At 38.0% G+C, this 9,900-nt stretch overlaps 1 long non-coding RNA gene across 1 annotated transcript; it reads right to left on the bottom strand.

The window, feature by feature from the left end:
• Positions 1 to 3,731: 3,731 nt before the first annotated feature.
• Positions 3,732 to 8,768, bottom strand: LOC133658718 (uncharacterized). The gene is made up of 3 exons (XR_009827514.1): positions 7,055 to 8,768; positions 6,839 to 6,937; positions 3,732 to 6,224 (listed from the first exon to the last, which is right to left on the bottom strand). It is a non-coding gene; the product is annotated as an uncharacterized LOC133658718 (long non-coding RNA).
• Between the last annotated feature and the right edge of the window lie 1,132 nt (positions 8,769 to 9,900).

Consider the following 9,900-nt stretch of genomic DNA (forward strand, 5'->3'; position numbering starts at 1 on the left):
TTGCTCCACTGTCAGACATGGACCACATGATGTCACACTCTTCTGATCACAGTGACCACATCCAAAAACCTTTGGAGTGTAAAAATGACTCTAAAGGTGATACGAGACATCACACTAACAACAAACACTTTGACTGCTCTCAATGTGGGAAATCATTTAGACACGAGTCATTTTACAGCACACATGAGAACACATACTGGAGAGAAACCTTTTCGTTGCTCTGTTTGTAAGAAGAGTTTCTCCAGAAAGTTTGACAAGACCACACACATGAGAACACACACTGGAGAGAAACCTTTTAGTTGCTCAGCTTGTGCTAAAAGATTCAACACTAAGAATGACATGACCATACACATGAGAACACACACAGGTGAGAAACCTTTTATTTGCTCTGTTTGTAAGAAGAGTTTTTCCAGAAAGGAACGCATGACCACACACATGAGAACACACACTGGAGAGAAACCTTTTATTTGCTCAGATTGTGCTAAAAGATTCAACACTAAGAGTAAAATTATATTACACATGAGAACACACACAGGTGAGAAACCTTTTACTTGCTCTGTTTGTAAGAAGAGTTTCTCCACAAAGCAATACATGACCACACACATGAGAACACACACTGGAGAGAAACCTTTTCCTTACTCAGATTGTGCTAAAAGATTCAACACTAAGAATGAAATTACATTACACATGAGAACACACACTGGAGAGAAACCTTTTTTTTGCTCAGTTTGTGCTAAAAGATTCAACACTAAGACAGAAATTATATTACACATGAGAACACACACAGGTGAGAAACCTTTTATTTGCTCTGTTTGTAAGAAGAGTTTCTCCAGAGAGCAACACATGACCACACACATGAGAGCACACACTGGAGAGAAACCGTTTAGTTACACTGTGTGTGATAAGATGTTCAGGTTTAAGTATCAGGTGAGTAAACACAAGTGTGTAACAGTCATGGAAGCTGCAGGCATTTAAAAACACTTAAACAGTGATTGTGCTAAATGTAGTTTAAAGGCCTACTGAAACCCACTACTACCGACCACGCAGTCTGATAGTTTATATATCAATGATGAAATCTTAACATTATAACACATGCCAATACGGCCGGGTTAACTTATAAAGTGACATTTTAAATTTGCCGCTAAACTTCCGGTTCGAAACGCCTCTGAGGATGACGTATGCGCGTGACGTAGACCGGCGAACACGGGTATGCCTTCCACATTGAAGCCAATACGAAAAAGCTCTGTTTTCATTTCATCATTACACAGTATTCTGGACAACTGTGTTCGTGAATCTGTTTCAATCATGTTCATTGCATTATGGAGAAGGAAGCTGAGCAAGCAAAGAAGAAAGTTGTCGGTGCGAAATGGACGTATTTTTCGAACGTAGTCAGCCACAACAGTACACAGCCGGCGCTTCTTTGTTTACATTCCCGAAAGATGCAGTCAAGATGGAAGAACTCGGATAACAGAGACTCTAACCAGGAGGACTTTTGACTTCGATACACAGACGCCTGTAGAGAACTGGGACAACACAGACTCTTACCAGGATTACTTTGATTTAGATGACAAAGACGCAGACGTGCTACTGTGAGTATGCAGCTTTGGCTTCTAAACATTTGATCGCTTGACCGTATGTGCGCAACTTTTTTTTGCGTATGTACGTAACTTTTTTAAAATATATAAGCTTTATGAACCTTGGGTTAGGTGAACGGTCTTTTGGGCTGAGTGATTGTGTGTGTTGATCAGGTGTTTGAATTGTATTGGCGTGTTCTATGGAGCTAGGAGCTAGCATAGGAGCTAGGAGCTAGCATAACACATACCGTACCGTACGTGCGCGTCACGTACGTAACTTTTTAAAAATATATAAGCTTTATGAACCTTGGGTTAGGTGAACGGTCTTTTGGGCTGAGTGATTGTGTGTGTTGATCAGGTGTTTGAATTGTATTGGCGTGTTCTATGGAGCTAGGAGCTAGCATAGGAGCTAGGAGCTAGCATAACACGTACCGTACCGTACGTGCGCGTCACGTACGTAACTTTTTAAAAATATATAAGCTTTATGAGCCTTGGGTTAGGTGAACGGTCTTTTGGGCTGAGTGATTGTGTGTGTTGATCAGGTGTTTGAATTGTATTGGCGTGTTCTATGGAGCTAGGAGCTAGCAGAGGAGCTAGGAGCTAGCATAACAAACACGCAGGTGTTATTATGCAGGATTAATTTGTGGCATATTAAATATAAGCCTGGTTGTGTTGTGGCTAATAGAGTATATATATGTCTTGTGTTTATTTACTGTTGTAGTCATTCCCAGCTGAATATCAGGTACCGTGAGTATGCAGCCTTGGCTGCTAAACATTTGATAACTTGACCGTATGTGCGCGTCACGTACGTAACTTTTTAAAAATATATAAGCTTTATGAACCTTGGGTTAGGTGAACGGTCTTTTGGGCTGAGTGATTGTGTGTGTTGATCAGGTGTTTGAATTGTATTGGCGTGTTCTATGGAGCTAGGAGCTAGCAGAGGAGCTAGGAGCTAGCATAACAAACACGCAGGTGTTTTTATGCAGGATTAATTTGTGGCATGTTAAATATAAGCCTGGTTGTGTTGTGGCTAATAGAGTATATATATGTCTTGTGTTTATTTACTGTTGTAGTCATTCCCAGCTGAATATCAGGTCACCCCCGGCTCTCACAGCATCTTCCCTATCTGAATAGCTTCAACTCCCCACTAGTCCTTCACTTGCACTTTACTCATCCACAAATCTTTCATCCTCGCTCAAATTAATGGGGAAATTGTCGCTTTCTCGGTCCGAATCTCTCTCACTTCATGCGGCCATCATTGTAAACAATAGGGAACTTTGCGTATATGTTCAACTGACTACGTCACGCTACTTCCGGTAGGGGCAAGCCTTTTTTTTTATCAGATACCAAAAGTTGCAATCTTTATCGTCGTTGTTCTATACTAAATCCTTTCAGCAAAAATATGGCAATATCGCGAAATGATCAAGTATGACACATAGAATAGATCTGCTATCCCCGTTTAAATAAAAAAAATTCATTTCAGTAGGCCTTTAATGCTCTGCTGAATAAATGAATCACTATGGCTGCCAATATGGAGGATTATTTATATATATATATATATATATATATATATATATATATATATATATATATATATATATATATATATATATATATATATATATATATATATATAAATATATATATATATATATATAAATATATATATATATATATATTTTTTTTTTTTTATTTTTTTATTTTTTTTTTTTAAAAATATATTTAAGATCAAATACTTGTCTTAACAGGTAGAAAAATGACACCACAATAAAAGTGAAACAGCAGCAGGACTCAAAAAATATTTTATTAATTTACTAATTAACCCATCAGTTAACCCTTACCCAAATATTGAGAACTTCCACTATACAAAGTTTCTCAGTCATTCACATTGACGTCCCACTGGGGTGAGTTTTTCCTTGCCCGTATGTGGGCTCTGTACCGAGGATGTCGTTGTGGCTTGTGCAGCCCTTTGAGACACTTGTGATTTAGGGCTATATAAATAAACATTGATTGATGATTGACTAGCTAACGTACCTGTTACAGTAACATGACAGTGGATATTTCACAAGAGTTCAGTAAAAAGTGTAAAATGGGAATGCTACATAAAATGCTTAACATAGACTGATACTGATACCGTGTAATCATTTATTTGTCCTAACATTATTTTGGGATATAAATTGATGTCCCCCCAATGTTAAACTAATTTCTACGCTCACTGTGTGAAGACTGGAGGTTAATAAAGTCAAAACATTTAGCACAAATGATGTGTATATATGTTAGCCAATAACAAGTCCGTCTGTAAGGCACACAAACACATTTATTCAACATCGTTATGATGTAGCATGGAAGATGCTAACGTTAAGCTAACTAGCGAGGTGATGCTGTGAAGAGCTGCTCCGCAAAGTTGGCATACAACCAAAAATTACTTATTATTAATGTTCACTTTCAATGTATTTATTTGGAACATGTCAAAACTTTACAAGCACAACTTTTGCTCAAGTGATCAAGCGTCCAACATGAGTGGAAGAAGCAGAGCTTGTCTGGTCCCCCCCAGTGGAAAAACTAAATGATGTGTTCACTTCATTTATTTATATGTCACATTTAAAACAACCTCAGTTGGCCAAAGTGCTGTACAGACATAAGACATAAGGTGCACATAGTGTCACATTAACATGGTAACATAGGAGGATGAATACAATACAATAGTAAAATACCAAAGTGCTGTACAGACATAAGACATAAGGTGCACATAGTGTCACATTAACATGGTAACATAGGAGGATGAATACAATACAATAGTAAAATACCAAAGTGCTGTACAGACATAAGACATAAGGTGCACATAGTGTCACATTAACATGGTAACATAGGAGGATGAATACAATACAATAGTAAAATACCAAAGTGCTGTACAGACATAAGACATAAGGTGCACATAGTGTCACATTAACATGGTAACATAGGAGGATGAATACAATACAATACTAAAATACCAAAGTGCTGTACAGACATAAGACATAAGGTGCACATAGTGTCACATTAACATGGTAACATAGGAGGATGAATACAATACAATAGTAAAATACCAAAGTGCTGTACAGACATAAGACATAAGGTGCACATAGTGTCACATTAACATGGTAACATAGGAGGATGAATACAATACAATAGTAAAATACCAAAGTGCTGTACAGACATAAGACATAAGGTGCACATAGTGTCACATTAACATGGTAACATAGGAGGATGAATACAATACAATAGTAAAATACCAAAGTGCTGTACAGACATAAGACATAAGGTGCACATAGTGTCACATTAACATGGTAACATAGGAGGATGAATACAATACAATAGTCAAATACCAAAGTGCTGTACAGACATAAGACATAAGGTGCACATAGTGTCACATTAACATGGTAACATAGGAGGATGAATACAATACGATAGTAAAATACCAAAGTGCTGAAAAAAAAACGTTATTATGTGTCTTACTTACTTAATCCTCTTCGTCCCTGGCGGGACATAAGGCTTCGACGATCTGCCTCCATCTGGACCTGTCCTGAGCAACATGCTGTGCCTCGCCCCAGGTTAGGTTCATCTCCTTCAGCTCAGCTGTCACCGTACGCCGCCACGTGTTCTTACCTTTACTTATAAGTGCGGGAACAGTGGTGTTCGTGTTGGAAGAGTTGTGAATGAATGAAATATGAAATCCGTGCTGCAGTCTGCAGGTGTACCTAATGTTGTGGCCCTGCAGTCATTCACGGCTCCTCCGGCGCGAGCATTGTTGTTTTTGCACTTTTTGGCTTCTTGTTGGGTGACTTTTTTTGGGTGGATTCGGTCTTGCACGTGGAGGTTTGGGTGTGGGCTTTGGTTGGTGTGGCGCTCCCGTCGGGGATGGCATTCTGCGGCGGGGGTGCATTAACCGGCACCAGGAGGCGGGATTACTGCGAGCCTCAACCAGTGCGTCTTCGCAACAGTTTTATGATTGCTCAGCACAAGAAATAGGTTACACACATACAGTTGTTGCCAAAATACACTGTACATTATATACCTCAGCAAAATCCAGGTAGAGAAGGAGAAAATGAAAAGGAAAGATGAGTTGTAGGTAGGTGTGTATCCTCCCAATGCAGTTGACAGTTGTTTAGAAGTGACGTCTTGTTCAAGTACTTCATCTTCAGCCTGCGACACAACAAGGATGTTAAAGCATGCATGTGGCCACTTTCAAATACATTGCAAAAGTGGACCACTTATCCAAAATGGACTTTCTGATCTTCAGATATCTTCTTGGAAGGACGTCCCTCAAAGAACTCAGGAATGGCTTGTTTTTCGTCCTCGCTGATGATCTCCTCCTCATCATCATCATTCTCCCCTTCATCACCTTTGACCTCCTCTTGCTCTTTCCCCTCCAGACCTCCACTCGCTTGCAGTCTGCTTTGTCCACCTCATCATCTTCCAGCTCCTCTGGGAGGTGACACGGAGGAGCTGCTGGTGGCGGACCTGACACTCAGTCACTTCCTCGCTGATGTCCACCTCCTCATCCTCATCCTCGTCTCCAAGCAGTCTCTCAATGTGTTTGCCAAGGCGGCAGTACAGCTGAGCAGGCTGAAAGGACGACGAGGGAGCCCCAACACCGGCTGCTAATTTAGCCTGCAAAAAAAAAGACAGAACACATTTATTCCAAAAAAAGAGAAATAATGAACACACATTTTTTCACCTACTTTTGAATGAAGAAAAAATACTTGAGTGTTACTCGGGTTTACTCCATTAAATAAGTACATTAACTAACAGTAAAACACAAAAGTGCAAAATAAAAAACAATGGCGCTTAATTTTTGTACAAAGAAATATGAAATAAAATATAAACAATTGTATTTCGAAAACTATTTTTGAAATAACATTTTCGCACACACGCACGCACACACACTCTTGGCATTCTCTGGATGAACTTCAAGAGGTAGTAATCTGAAATGGTTTTCACTTCACAGGTGTCCTTGAACAATGTTGGACAAATATAAATATCAAACAAAAAATGTATATAAAAAAATCACAAGAATAGTAAAAATACTGAACTTTTCCCCGCAAAATCTCATATCAGACAAACTGTTTTAGAGATTTGAATAATGGTTAAGAATACTTTTTTCTGCGAGTTTATTCTGGCGTAAAAGGTCTTTGTCAACATCATGAAACATTTATATTGTATTTGTGGATGATTGAAATTGTGACACCAGAACAAGCCAGACATTGACAGTGAAACAAAGTCACCTTGTGTTTCAAATATTGCCTGGCGTAGCTTTTGACTTGAAGGACGGTGCGACTCCTCCCCAGCCTGGCCATCTTTGTCCATCTTCGTCCAAATTGAGCCTATGGCCACAAACACCACGACACGTTTAGGCTTGACTTAATCTAGGTGACGCTACATTTCTTTTAAAACTCCCAACAAAAGAAACACACCAGTCCCTCTTCAAATAAATCTTTCACCTGATAGGACCATCAAGAAGAGGAGAAGCTTGCCATCTTGGCTTGAGACCTAAACAGCAAAACTGTCATTAAAAGCTGTTTCTAATATGTTGTTAAAAAGTACAAAAACTACTAAAACAGCTTCAGTTGTTTCAAACCCAAACAAACTCCAACAAAAATAATATATGAATGTTAAATTGGGCACTAATTAGTGGCAGGAATTTGAAAATGTTTAAGATGACATTTCAAATCATGTATAAAGGACTTAGTTCTTCAAGTTGGCATTACTCCACCAAATATCACTCCTGGCCTTTCAAATAGTATCTACATGCTGTTTAGGTCCACTTTGTTCAGCCTTGCCAAAACTTCAATGCAGCAATAAATCAAATGGGACTGCAAAAAGGCATTCCGTATAAACCAGGGGTGTCAAACTCATTTTACATTGTTGTTTTTTGTACACTTGCATGTTGCGGTTAATAGTATTCTATCTTTATGTGTCCTTATTTATACTTTCTAAATAAATGATGTGATAATGTTCATTAGTCAACTCATTGTTGTTCATTTTCAATCTATCAAGATAAAAAAATGATATCCAAATCAAATTACAGGATGTCATTTATGTAGTTTGCTCATTTTCCTCGACTGGTGCACTAACGTGTTTTTTTGTACATATGTAGCGTAATCTACAAAGATACACAGAATTGCTGTTGCGCCATCTAGTGGACACATTTAGAACAGCAGTTTCTTTCATTAAAAAATGTTGGCTCATTTTTATACTTAGCAAACTCATCCCGCGGGCCGGATAAAACCTGGCCTTACTTTTGAAACCCATGGTATAAACACAGAGAGGCGTGGTAAGTTCACGGGTCGCCTCCTGGTACCCTAGCACCTCCTAAACCCTCAAATCTAGACTCCAAACATCCCAGAACAAGCTAGTCAGATTACTTCTAGACCTCCACCCCAGATCCCACCTCACTCCTACCCACTTCTCCAAAGTGGGCTGGCTCAGGGTGGAGGACAGAGTAAAACAACTTGCACTGAGCCTAGTCTATAAAATCCGCTACACCTCCCTGATACCGAAGTACATGTCAAACTACTTCCTTAACGTAAATGACCGCCATAACCACAACACCAGGGGGAGCTCCACTAACCACGTTAAACCCAGATTCCAAACTAACAAAGGTCTTAACTCATTCTCTTTCTATGCCACATCAATGTGGAATGCACTCCCAACAGGTATAAAAGAAAGGGCATCTCTATCCTCCTTCAAAACCGCAATAAAAGTTCACCTCCAGGCAGCTACAACCCTAAACTAACACCCTCTCCGGATTGCTAATAATCAAATGTAAACAATCAAATGCAGATACTTCTTCTTATGCCTTCTGATCTCTCTCTCTCTCTCATGTACACATACATACATATACATATACATATACATATATATATAAATATATATATATATACATACATTAGGGCTGCAACAACTAATCGATTAAATCGATTAAAATCGATTATAAAAATAGTTGCCGATTAATTTAGTCATCGATTCGTTGGATCTGTGCTATGCGCATGCGCAGAGGCTTTAAAAAAAATAAAAACTTTTTTTTTTTTTTAAATAAAACTTTATTTATAAACTGCAACATTTACAAACAACTGAGAAACAATAATCCAAATAAGTATGGTGCCAGTATGCTGTTGTTTTCAATAACATACTGGAAAGGATAGAAATGTAGTTTGTCTCTTTTATCCGATTATTAATCGATTAATCGGAGTAATAATCAACAGATTAATCGATTATCAAATTAATCGTTAGTTGCAGCCCTAATATACATATATATATATATATATATATATATATATATATATATATATATATATATATATATATATATATATATATATATATATATATATATATATATATATATATATATATATATACCCTTATATATATATATATATATATATATATATATATATATATATATATATATATATATATATATATATATATATACCCTTATATATATATATATATATATATATATATATATATATATATATATATATATATATATATATATATATATATATATATATATATATATATATATATATATATATATATATATATATATATATATACTACCGTTCAAAAGTTTGGGGTCACCCAAACAATTTTGTGGAATAGCCTTCATTTCTAAGAACAAGAATAGACTGTCGAGTTTCAGATGAAAGTTATCTTTTTCTGGCCATTTTGTGCATTTAATTGACCCCACAAATGTGATCAGAATCAGAATCAGAATCAGAATAGTTTTATTGCCATTGTTTGAGAACGGGTTCACAAACTAGGAATTTTTCTTGGTGCAAACGTGCGACATAAAACACATATAACACATATTTGGTATAAAAAGAGCTGTGACTGAGCTATCAGATAGACTTAGAAGGGATTCAAGGAATTCAAGGAGCTGCTGTTAGGAGTTCTTGTTCATTTGCCTGATGGCCGAGGGGAAACAACTGTTCAGGTGGCGGGAGGTGTGGGTCTGGATGGAGCGTAGTCTCCTGCCTGAGGAGAGAGGGGAGAATAGTGTGTGTCCAGGGTGAGAAGAGTCAACTGTGATCCGACCCACACGCCTCCTGGTCCTGGAGGAGAACAAGTCCTGGAGGGATGGGAGCTTGCAGCCAATCACCTTCTCCGCAGCACGTACGATGCGTTGCAGTCTATTCTTATCCTGGACTGTGGCGCCGGGGAACCACACTGTGATGGAGTAGGTCAGGATGGACTCTATGATGGCTGAGTAAAACTGCACCAGCATCTCGGTCGGCACCTTAAGTTTCCTCTGCTGGGCCTTCTTGATGAGGGAGCT

Source organism: Entelurus aequoreus, linkage group LG10 (assembly GCF_033978785.1).
Source record: "Entelurus aequoreus isolate RoL-2023_Sb linkage group LG10, RoL_Eaeq_v1.1, whole genome shotgun sequence".
NCBI classification, from domain to species: domain Eukaryota; kingdom Metazoa; phylum Chordata; class Actinopteri; order Syngnathiformes; family Syngnathidae; genus Entelurus; species Entelurus aequoreus.